Below are 10,733 nucleotides of genomic sequence, written 5' to 3' on the forward strand. Positions count from 1 at the left end.
ACTAATCAAAAGAAGAGGCAGAGTATTTTCATTTAATGCGCACTTAATACCTAAGGAAAACAGTAGAAGCAAAACAACAAAAAATCACAACACAGTTGTAACCAATATCAGCAATGTAACTATTTAATAATCAGGTTTTAAAAAAACTAATCTCAGAACAATCATAATTTAAACTGTCATCAAGTTATTGCCACTGAAAAGTTCTTCCAGTTTTATAAAGGCCCTGAAAAAAGGAGCAAATTAAGTGCCTCTTTAAAGCCAAGGAGAGCCAAACAGGAGAGCCGAACCAAGCTTCTCTTAGCTGAGATACCAAATGTTTGCAACATAGGGAAAATGTGAAAAGCTTTACAGCACTTCGTGCCTGTATTGCATACTCTGGTTTGTTGTTCCTCTCCTATAGCTAGCCAGCTGCACCTCTTCTCTTTCTTTCAGGAGCCTTTCACTGTCAGCCAAACATACTGGCCACAATCCCAAAAAAAAAATCAGCACTGTTGGCTTAAGTACTTAATGGGATGAAAATAAGCTCCATTTCCTTTGTATTCCTTGCAAGCGAATGTGCTTTGTTAATGATTCTGGAACAGAAGCAGTGCCAACAGAGAACCACAATGGGCAGGAACTGGAATGCTGGGCTAGCTTTGCAAACGCCGGTGTGCATCCCATCAGCGCCTGTCTCTGGTGTTCACTGGAGCAGCAAGTCCTGACTGTTCAGCCTACCTTCTCCAGATTGCATTTCTTGCCAACAAGAAGGATAAGAAACAAATAGCTGTTTTCATCTCTGGGCAATCAATTTAAGTTATAAATATAACTGTTTTCATCTCTGGGCAATCAATGTAAGTTACTTCAGCATAGGGCCCCCAAAGAGACTACTTTTAAAATTTGCTAAGTTTTTTTTTTAATTTTGAAATTCAAGAAAATTGCTTCAAGCTATAAAATAATTGCACGTCAGAAAACACTGGTAGGAAGAAGTGGAGCACTATTTCGTGCAGAAGGCAAGATTCGTAGCAGGTTGCATAAATAACACTAGTTATGAACAAAAAGGAAGAAAATAACAATGATGACTATCCTGACATATAGCAACATTTTCAATGCAAGAAAGAAATTATACTTTTGTTTGTTTAATAGCAAGGGACTTTGTCCTTTGGGCATGTTTAACATGTAGTTTCTAAGACAGTTTCTAATTGTTATAAATAGACTAGTTCCATATGCAGAACCAGGGTCTTGAACATTAATATATGTGCCAGTTAAAAATCGTAATTTTTAATCCGTTCAATCATGTCTGATTTTCAGAGACTGCCTGGACAAATCCCTACAGTTTTCTTGGCAAAGTTTTTGGAAGTGGTTTGCCATTGCCTTCTTCCTAGGGCTGAGAGAGAATGACTGGCCCAAGGTCACCCAGCTGGCTTTGTGCCCAAGGCAGGACTAGAACTCCTGGTCTCCTGGTTTCTAGCCTGGTGCCTTAACCACTACACCAACCTGGCTCTCAAAAATCATTAAATTTAAAAATCAAATCAAATTAGAAAGATCATAATACATGACCTTAAATAGTGATGAAATGCCTGCTTCTTTGCATGGCTTAGAACAATACATCTTCAGAAGGTGTTGTAAATGTAGGTATGCAAATCTTACCCCTGAGTCAAACTATTCTGTTCAAAGTATACATGAAAGGATCTTGTTAACTCATACTAAGTGAACATAGAAGTCAGTCCAATTTTCAGTGGCAATTGCAAGCTGTCTTCTCTGGATCAACTCTGTGGCTGCCTCTAACTGGCAAACCAATTCCGTTTGCTATTAGAATGCCACTTTTAGAGAAGAAAACTTAGAATATCTTACAGGAAATGGTTCTGAATGATTTTTTTAAGGCCCCTGGAGAAACTGCCACTAGTTTTAGACAATCAGGAATATTGAATTTCCGAAGGGGGAGGGGTGGGGGAGTGAGAAGGCACATTTTAAAATTATCTTGGTTTCCTTGGTAGCATGAATTTGCAATGCACAAAGGAAACTTAACAAGAGAAATAGAATGCAAAGAGCTTTTTATGCTGATCAACATTTTTGGAAAATGCAACTGCAGTCCCTCCTCCCTCTGATTTTGTTTGTCCATTTATCTCTCCCCTTGCCCTATTATGGAGAAATACAAGGAGTTTTTTCTTTTTTAAGCTGACCACATTCCAACTTTCCATTCATTTTTGTACTGCTTTCAGATTCTCTAATCAAGCAAGCTTTCATGGCAACGTTGCTACCAGTCATGAACCCCAGCCAAAGCAAACTGGAATACTGTTCTGGCTCTTTCCCTGAACCCATCATGGCACATTTTTGTATTCTTCACAACATGCTATCAGCTGCAGGTGTAGAAGCAACCATTCCAGAAACAATGCTGGGATTGTGCTAGTCATGTGGCATAGAGGATCCTTCTCTCCAGGTGTTGATTAACTCATACATCTCGTTCCTACAAGCCACAGAGCATCTGATCCTCCAATCCAGCAAAGTAATGTATTCCCTGTAGGAACTGCTGTTGCGATGGAGAAAGGCAGGAGTGAAAGAGAGAGAGAACATTCCCACATCATTCTCTGGCTTAGCCAAGTGTGAGAACATATTGGAGCTTTCAAACTGCGGTTTATGGCTTAGTGTGATGCATAAACCAGAAAACTGGGACTCATTCAACAAGCCACAATGTACACTTCCTGGTTTCACCTGATGTTTGAACCAGCCCCAAGAGAAAAAGAGCACAGAAGGCTTTAGATTTTGTAAGATGTTCAGTTTGAAGCCAATTTAGTGGCCTGCTGGAACCACTGAAATGGAGCAGAGCTTATAACACAGCTGAGAAGCTGGCACAGAAAAAGAATATTATCTTAAAATATCTTCAATGATCATGTCAGAGAAACACAGGTTATTAATCTTACACATTCAGCCCTCCCAAGCATAAAGAATCACATGCTTAGGCAGATTAGGTTAAGATAAGTAAAAGAATTCTTACTGACTTTATTGTTGCTTCTGTAATATCCATCTTGGTGGAAAATATGAAGTTCCTTTGTTCTTCTTTTCTTTCTAAATACTTAGTTTGCCCTAAACTCTCAGCCCTACAGCTGCCAAGAGCTGTGTGGAAGAAATGGGCAGAATCCCTCATCAAGGCCCAAGCACATGGCCCGGATGAATGGAGAGCAGAGCAGCATGCTTGCTTCTCCCTGGGTGGAGAAGGGGGAAAGAGAAAAACAGGAAGTGGGAGTGGCAACGAACAGCTTCCTCAGAGTTGCATTGTGCGACAACTCAATTTACATGCTAATTCACATGCTAATGAGGCATGCTGGATTTGCCAGGACTTTCAACACAGTTTTGTAAGGCATTAGGACTGGGATCCATTAACCAAAGTTTAAAAGGTTCTTTTGACATAGGACTGAACAGAATAGAACATTCTTCCATACAAAATTCCCCATGTTTTCAAAGATATACTAATTACAGCAATATTAGTATAATTTGGATCAGGAGAGGAGTTACATTATTGCTATTGCTAAATATCCATAAGTTGGAAATAGTTACTAGTCCACCTTTTGACCACTGTGGTATAATTTGCAGTTTCTTTTCTTTTTATAATACTGCCTTTATTATTTTTACAAATAACTCAAGGCAGGGAACATACCTAATACTCCTTCCTTCTCTTATTTTCTCCCAACAACAACCCTGTGAGGTGAGTTGGGCTGAGAGAGAGTGACTGGTCCAAGGTCACCCAGCTGGCTTTCATGCTTAAGGCAGAACTAGAACTCACAGACTCCTGGTCTGTAGCCCGGTGCCTTAACCACTAGACCAAACTGGCTTTCTTTTCTGATATTTACCTATGGCAGTTACTGCTGGAGACAGTGATGAGGATGTGTGCCTCCTTCAATGCCCAATGTATATATTTGTAAATAAGCATTATAAAATATAGTAAGCTTACAGTGACTCCTCACTAAGGAAACTAAATCTGAATAATTGCTGCATCTGGGGGACAAGCATAGAAGTGTTTTATAGGTTGGTACAACCAGCTGAAGTCAATTTCTGCAAGAATTTTGAGCCATCAATTTTCAGTCATATTTCACAGGTTGACTCTTTCCTTTATTCATGTCTGGTAAAAAGAATTTTATAGATTGTGCATTAGCCTTCAGAATTTTTTTTTAATCTTGACCTACAAACTGAGCCACAGAAAAATTGATTTCATGTCAAATAGGTATTTCCCTCATTTTTATTGCAAACTGAAGGTATTCCAATCCCTGGAGAATCTCTGTTATACCTCAACATTCCTTGAAGAGCCCCCAGGTGCATCAGTTAGTTGTTGCAACGGCTAGAAGTACATTAGCAATTTTATCCCTCCGAGAACTGGCAGAAAGCTGAGAGGCAGCTGGCTAGTTTCTGTCTATTACGTGTTTCAGACAGCCATTCTAAATGCTGGGGATTTGTTTAAACATGTAAGGACTCCAAAAACTGAGATGCCTGATGTCTGTCCTTCAAGATCCTTCCTCACAGGAGAATGCATGTATTTTTGAGGTTTTGGGAGCTGGGCTTGTGATGCTTGCAGGCTTTGTGTAAATCTTTCCTTGTTTTCAATTTGCAGTGCTGTGAGGTTTTGGTGGGAGGTGGGGTTGGTAGGCAGAAAACCATGTCTTGGCCAATTTTTAAAGCCTAACTGGATGAAAACAACCAAAGTGCCACATGTGTGTTTCATAAAGGTTTTATCTCCAATTGTGCCCTTATGTAATTACATTTATTTCAGTGGAAATGGAATTATAAAGATGCAGTCTTCCATCTATGCATTTTAACATGCCTCCATTTTATTCCAAACTGTTTACTGCCCTGATCCATCTATCCATCCATCCATCCATCCATCCATCCATCCATCCATCCATCCATCCTGCCCCCTGCAAACCATTTTTTGCCCCAGCTTGTCACTTGCTCATTAACAAAATAGTACATTCAACGTCAATTATTCTATATCAGCTTTTGTGATATTTTCATTTCCTGTTAGTGACAGTTTGGACAATGTCTTATCACAACCTCAAACATTAGCATGCTGGGTTTTCCAGTGTACTGTTGTAAATTTTACACCAGGATGATGGTTATGCATATTCCATTGGCCTCCAGCAAATACTGCCTTTATTGTTTGGGGCTTATCTTCAAGTTTCTGAAAGAAAAAATCAGTCTCCTGTAATATTTGATTACAGTTCCACAGGTAAGACAAAAAGTGCCTCAGGGACTACATTAAACTAGTTATGTTATCAGTCACCGTTACGATTCTTTGTCCTTTAGACCCATGTGCAAAACATGTCACATGTGTAAACAGTTTGGGTACATTTTTACTCTAAGGAACACTGTTCCATGGGCACATTACTGCACATAGCTAGAGGGCCATCATCTTGCCCCACACCTCAGCCTGCACATTTCTTGGATTGCTCACCCTTTAACAGGCCCATGTTTTAGCAGCATCAATTACCTGGAAATAAAAAGGATTCCTGTGAATAGAATATGTCAGAACATCTGAAGGCATAAAGGTTGCTGGTAACTCCTGAATCTATCTATACTTCTTTCCTTTTTTTCTTGATATAGTGTCAGAGTTATCTCAATATACTATTTTATTTCTGAGTTCTTTTGTTGTTATTCATCCATTTAGTTAGAATTGTTCCAAGCCTGGGAATGTTGTCAAAGATATAAAACCGATTTTGTAAAATTTCCACCCTACACTTTTGATAGGTGTTGAGGGGAAGATATTAACAGGTTGGTAGGTAGGTGAGGAGAGAGACAGAGACTTGCACATACCCACACATATATGTACAAACATGTACCTACACTGTCTTCCATTTTCTAATCCTGGCCAATTTAGATCGTTCACCATACTGTACATTGCTTGTTTTGTGGAAAAGTTAATTACAGTGGAATCTTTTTGTTCTAAAATCTATACTCTTTCATAGTTGTACAGAGGATCATGCATTTATGAAAACTTTAAAAGGAGTCTTTGAATGGGCCATGTCATCTCCCACTTCTTCTACAATTGCGACACTAGATCTCTAATTTTGATGCACATTCCCACTATAAATGCAAATAATGAAGCAAATGTGTCTTTTCAAACTCTCCTGACTTCTCTTAAAATCACAGTTCTATTTTTTGGATGTAGCATTTGGTACTATGCTGTTTTCATTAATGTGTGTCTCAAGAAAACTATATATGAAAAAAATATTAATAGCATAGCTTTACCTTGGAAATGAAAGAGACTGTGTTGTAGTTTCTACCTTCTTTGTTTTTAAGACTGTGCTTTGAGCAGCAGCCAGAAATACATTAAAAATAACAAAATGCTACAATATTTTGATTAAGTGACATACAGTAGTCGGTTGTTTATACGCTTGCATTGCAAGAAAATATTGCTGGTATTAATTAAAAGACTTGTCTATAAAGGTGCCAGCAAAAGGTGCCAGCTAAACATCTGCCACCTAATAATAATAACTCGTCACATGGAGCACTCTAATTACTGGTGTTATCTGTTAAAATGGACAGCTAGTGGTAACAGTAATCTGATTGGGAACAGAAAGAGAAAAGATGGCTTGCAGCAAGGGCTGCTTGCAAATGGGATAAAAGAGGCTCATTACATTGATGAATATTGGTAGAAAAGTGAGGGAAGTCAATGGTGATGGACTGCAGAATTGGCTCAATCCACCACAGGCTGTGAGCTGTCAATGCCTTAAATATCAAAATTTGGGAGATGGGGGGAGACACTGTAATTATAGACTTCACATATTGTGCATCAAAGCAAGTTCAGTTTAACTGATGGTGCAGGATAACCTTATTTGTTAGTTATTAGCTTAATAAAAGAAATAAACATGCCTAACTGATAGGATTCAGTTAACAATGGCAATGGGGAATGCTGGGATTTCTATCACTAAGTGATGTGGTCATGTGATGTCATGCTTTACGACCACATTGCTTAGCGGCAGAAATTCCAGTCCCAGTTACCATAGTTAACCGAGGACTACCTATATTAGAAAAGCCAGAATTGGGAGATTCTAAAAGGTACTGTAATATCCCCACTAAGCACACAGCAGAGGGCAAGAATATACAGTAATTGGGCAAGAATTATATCCTTTACAGTATAAATATACTAACAGTGTATCTGCTTCCCCTTCTCACAAGTTAGACTTATTCTAGATCCTCCTTCAAGTAAAATTATCAAGAGTGCACAACTATTAAATATAATATCACAATTAAATAAAAGGAAAACAACAACCGGGAAAGGGAGGAGGGAATATTCCATAATGTTTTTGCATCATCCAGTTACAATGCTGGCAGCAGCAACATTGCTATTTATTACTGGTGACTTGAGTCTTGTTTAGATCCAAATTAGAAACCTGCCTCTGAACTCAGACAAGGAGTAGCTGCAATCATTGTGTGAATTCAGTTTCCTTCCTCTGCATATCTGAAACATGTAGAACTGTAAACAACCTGAAAGGATGCTCATTGTGAAACAAAAATGCCCTGCTTTTAGATGCTCCACAGGCACTGATGGCTTCATTACGCTAGAAACATCAAAACTGTATAACAGTGTGTTTGGATTCCTTATCAGTTCTGCTGTTGAACTGAATTACTGTCATCTCTCCAAGGAGCCAGATTTTCATTATCCTGAGATGCTGCAATCCATAATAAATATCTTCCTCTCTTGAAAATGAATTCTGCAATGTATTCAAGAGACAATATGTTTAGAATGAGAATGTCAGTGTGAAATATACACCTCTTTTGTTTTCAGAAGTTCAACATATGAGACTACTGTAAATCTCTTCTACTTCCTCTAAATGGATTTTAGGGCCTCTTGCCTGCCTGCTTCTAGAAAGGCAAGTACTCAGATACTTCATAGCAAGATGTCTGGTCCCTGTTTGAACATCAGCCTAAGCTGGGACTTACAGTTCCATGTATGAGTCTCTCTCTTAGGCTGACTTTGTATACTTTTGCCTTTCCTCTTCCTGTCCTGTGTGCCAGAAGAAACAATAACACATGATTTGGTTTCACATTCCACAATTTCTGACGGGTTGTTACATATGAACAAGCCCAGATTCTTATTTACTTTATTATTCAATTTATAATTTGCCTTTCTGCCCATACAACACTCACAATGGTAACTTTAAAATAAATTTAATCAATTTTTTAAACAAACAAACAAACAAAAAAAGACTATTATACTTACTGAAAAGGCCTGGCTGAAGAAGAAAGTCATGACTCTAAAAATGGGAAGGACAGGAAGGGAAACACAATCTCTTTGGGGGTGTGCTCCATATCATGGAATTGTATAAACCAGGGACAAGGTCTTTGCGTTACAAATTCCAAGTGACATGGAGAATATAAATGAAAAGTGTGAGATTTTAGCTTTTATATGTCTATATCAGAGCATGAACCAAGAACTATCAGCTATCATTGATGCAACTGTGCTATAACATGCAATAGATTACTATGCTAATCGAGATACTCTGAGTTCTTTAAACAGCATATGCTTATCTCGCAAGTGGAAAAAGTTTATAACAAATATATGAGATCAGAATGCAGAATGATATATTATTAAAGCTAGTTCTCACCTAGTCAAAAGTAAACAGCCTGATGCAAGATCTGCCTATTACCAAAACACAAGACTGATGGAAACTAGTCCTCTCATCCAAAAGAGAAGGCTGCCTAGCCCAATGCGTGGCTCAGATGGGAGAAAGAAGGATTTTGAACCTTGATTTTACTATAAATAGGGCTCACATTTGATATACAACAGACACCAACATTCTTTTGTAATGATTTCATAACTCTTCTACATTAAAGCTGTTTATCTGAGCTTTTGTGTCCTTGGCAATGTTCTTGAAATGTTTATTGTTTTTCATTGGTAAATGAGGTACATTTGCTGAGAAAGAAACCAGTTAAGCAATAACATGCACAGTGTTAGATATGTTGCATATGTCAAGATCATGAGCTAAAGTATTCCTAGAAGATTCAGCACTTGTAGAGTTCTGGGCCTGGAGGACACTTCCAAAGATTACAACATTAGCTGTACTCATTACGAAAATAAGGGTGCAGATTAAGTATTTGACACAAAATGTTATTAAACTTCACATTGTGATTGTTTACAGGCATGAAATGAAATAGGTAGAGATGCTTTCTATGTTGTCTTCAGGTAGCAATCAAAGAGTATCAAATATCTTTATCTCTCAATTTTGAAGCCTCATCTTTTACCAAACCCAAAGAACTTCCTAAATTATAGTCAAAGCATCTCAAACTTTTGCAGTACATGATTTAGATTTTATAGCATATAAATTGTGTCTCACTCTACTTACCAAATTAGTGATAAACTTTTTAAAGGATTGTTTTCATTGAAAGTTTTTGAAGATCTAAGATGGAGCTAATAGGGTTAAGTGTATTTGAGGAAATTAGCAGTCCATATCAACAGTAGTGCTTGAAAGAAAGAAAACTAGTTCTTGATATAGGACTAGATTATAAGAATCTGAATAATTTAACAAAGATGATCTATTTGATCTATCCATCAAATAGAAAAAACTGTGGCATTGCTGGCATGACCTAATGTTTTTATGTAATAGCTCTACAGAAAGGATATTAAATAGCTATGGAACCTGCAGAACATCCAACATTGCTTCACTACACTCTTTAGAAAATTAAAATGCTGCTAGAGCCTTTAACAACACTCCAGTCGCTTTTCAAAGAATGATGAAAAAGTTGTCCACAGCTGAAATAGTTGCCTTTTTAGATTATTTCATAATCTTTTCAGTTACCAAAGAATAACCAAGGAGCATCTTCTGAAGGTTCTGAAAGTCTCCAGAGCTTTGGATTAAAGTTGGCAGTTTCAACATGCAACTTATTCCAAATGTCAGGAAAATGTCTAGGCCATGCAATATCAGCAGAAGGAATAGAACCAGATAAAAAGAAAACAAGTTTTTTTAGTAATTAATCTGTACCTATTATCATTTGAGAATTCCACACCTTTCTTGGCTTTGCTGGATATTACCAAAGATACTTCATTAGTCAGGTCTGTGAATTGGTCTGTAAAAAGTAGGGGTCAAGGGATATTTCAAATATTGAATCAAAAGTTAACCATTGCACCTGTGCAGGAATTTGGGGGCTGAAAATTGCCATTTATACTGCACACAAATACCAGCACCACTGACTTAACAGTGGCTTTGTAATCAGGTCCAGGAAAGCCATCTGCATATAATTTTCTATGCTAGTAGAGGGCTAACTCACTGGGGAAGAAATTATCCAACACACAAATTGGAGTTCTTAACTTTGAAGTGGGCAGTTTGGGACCAATTTCATGATTTCTTAAATGGAGAAGTTAAAGTAATGAATGGCAATAATCCATTCCCCTCTGTTTTAAGCTTAGCCAAATTAGATACTGCAGGATACAGAGGGGTACTGGCATTGCCATTATATGATTTTAAGACTACCCATACTTCTGGAGAAATTAATGTGGATGGTAATTTCCTCTTCAGAAGACTGAAGGCATTCTGGAAGAAAATAAAATAAGAATAAACCAACGTAAAGAATGACCACTCAGCTTTCTAGAAGCTAACAAGCCCCAGTAACCTAGAACATATGGGATATTGAACACTGTAAGGCTGTTCGGCAAGTTTGTATGAGTTGATACAACTCCCTCAAATAATCCCTGAAAGCCAAATGAAAAAAACTAGTGGCTTCATGGAATCTTTGCTTTGTTTGCTAAGAAGTATTCCCTGTAGAGTTTG

The sequence above is a fragment of the Candoia aspera genome, chromosome 3, assembly GCF_035149785.1.
Source record: "Candoia aspera isolate rCanAsp1 chromosome 3, rCanAsp1.hap2, whole genome shotgun sequence".
NCBI lineage: Eukaryota > Metazoa > Chordata > Lepidosauria > Squamata > Boidae > Candoia > Candoia aspera.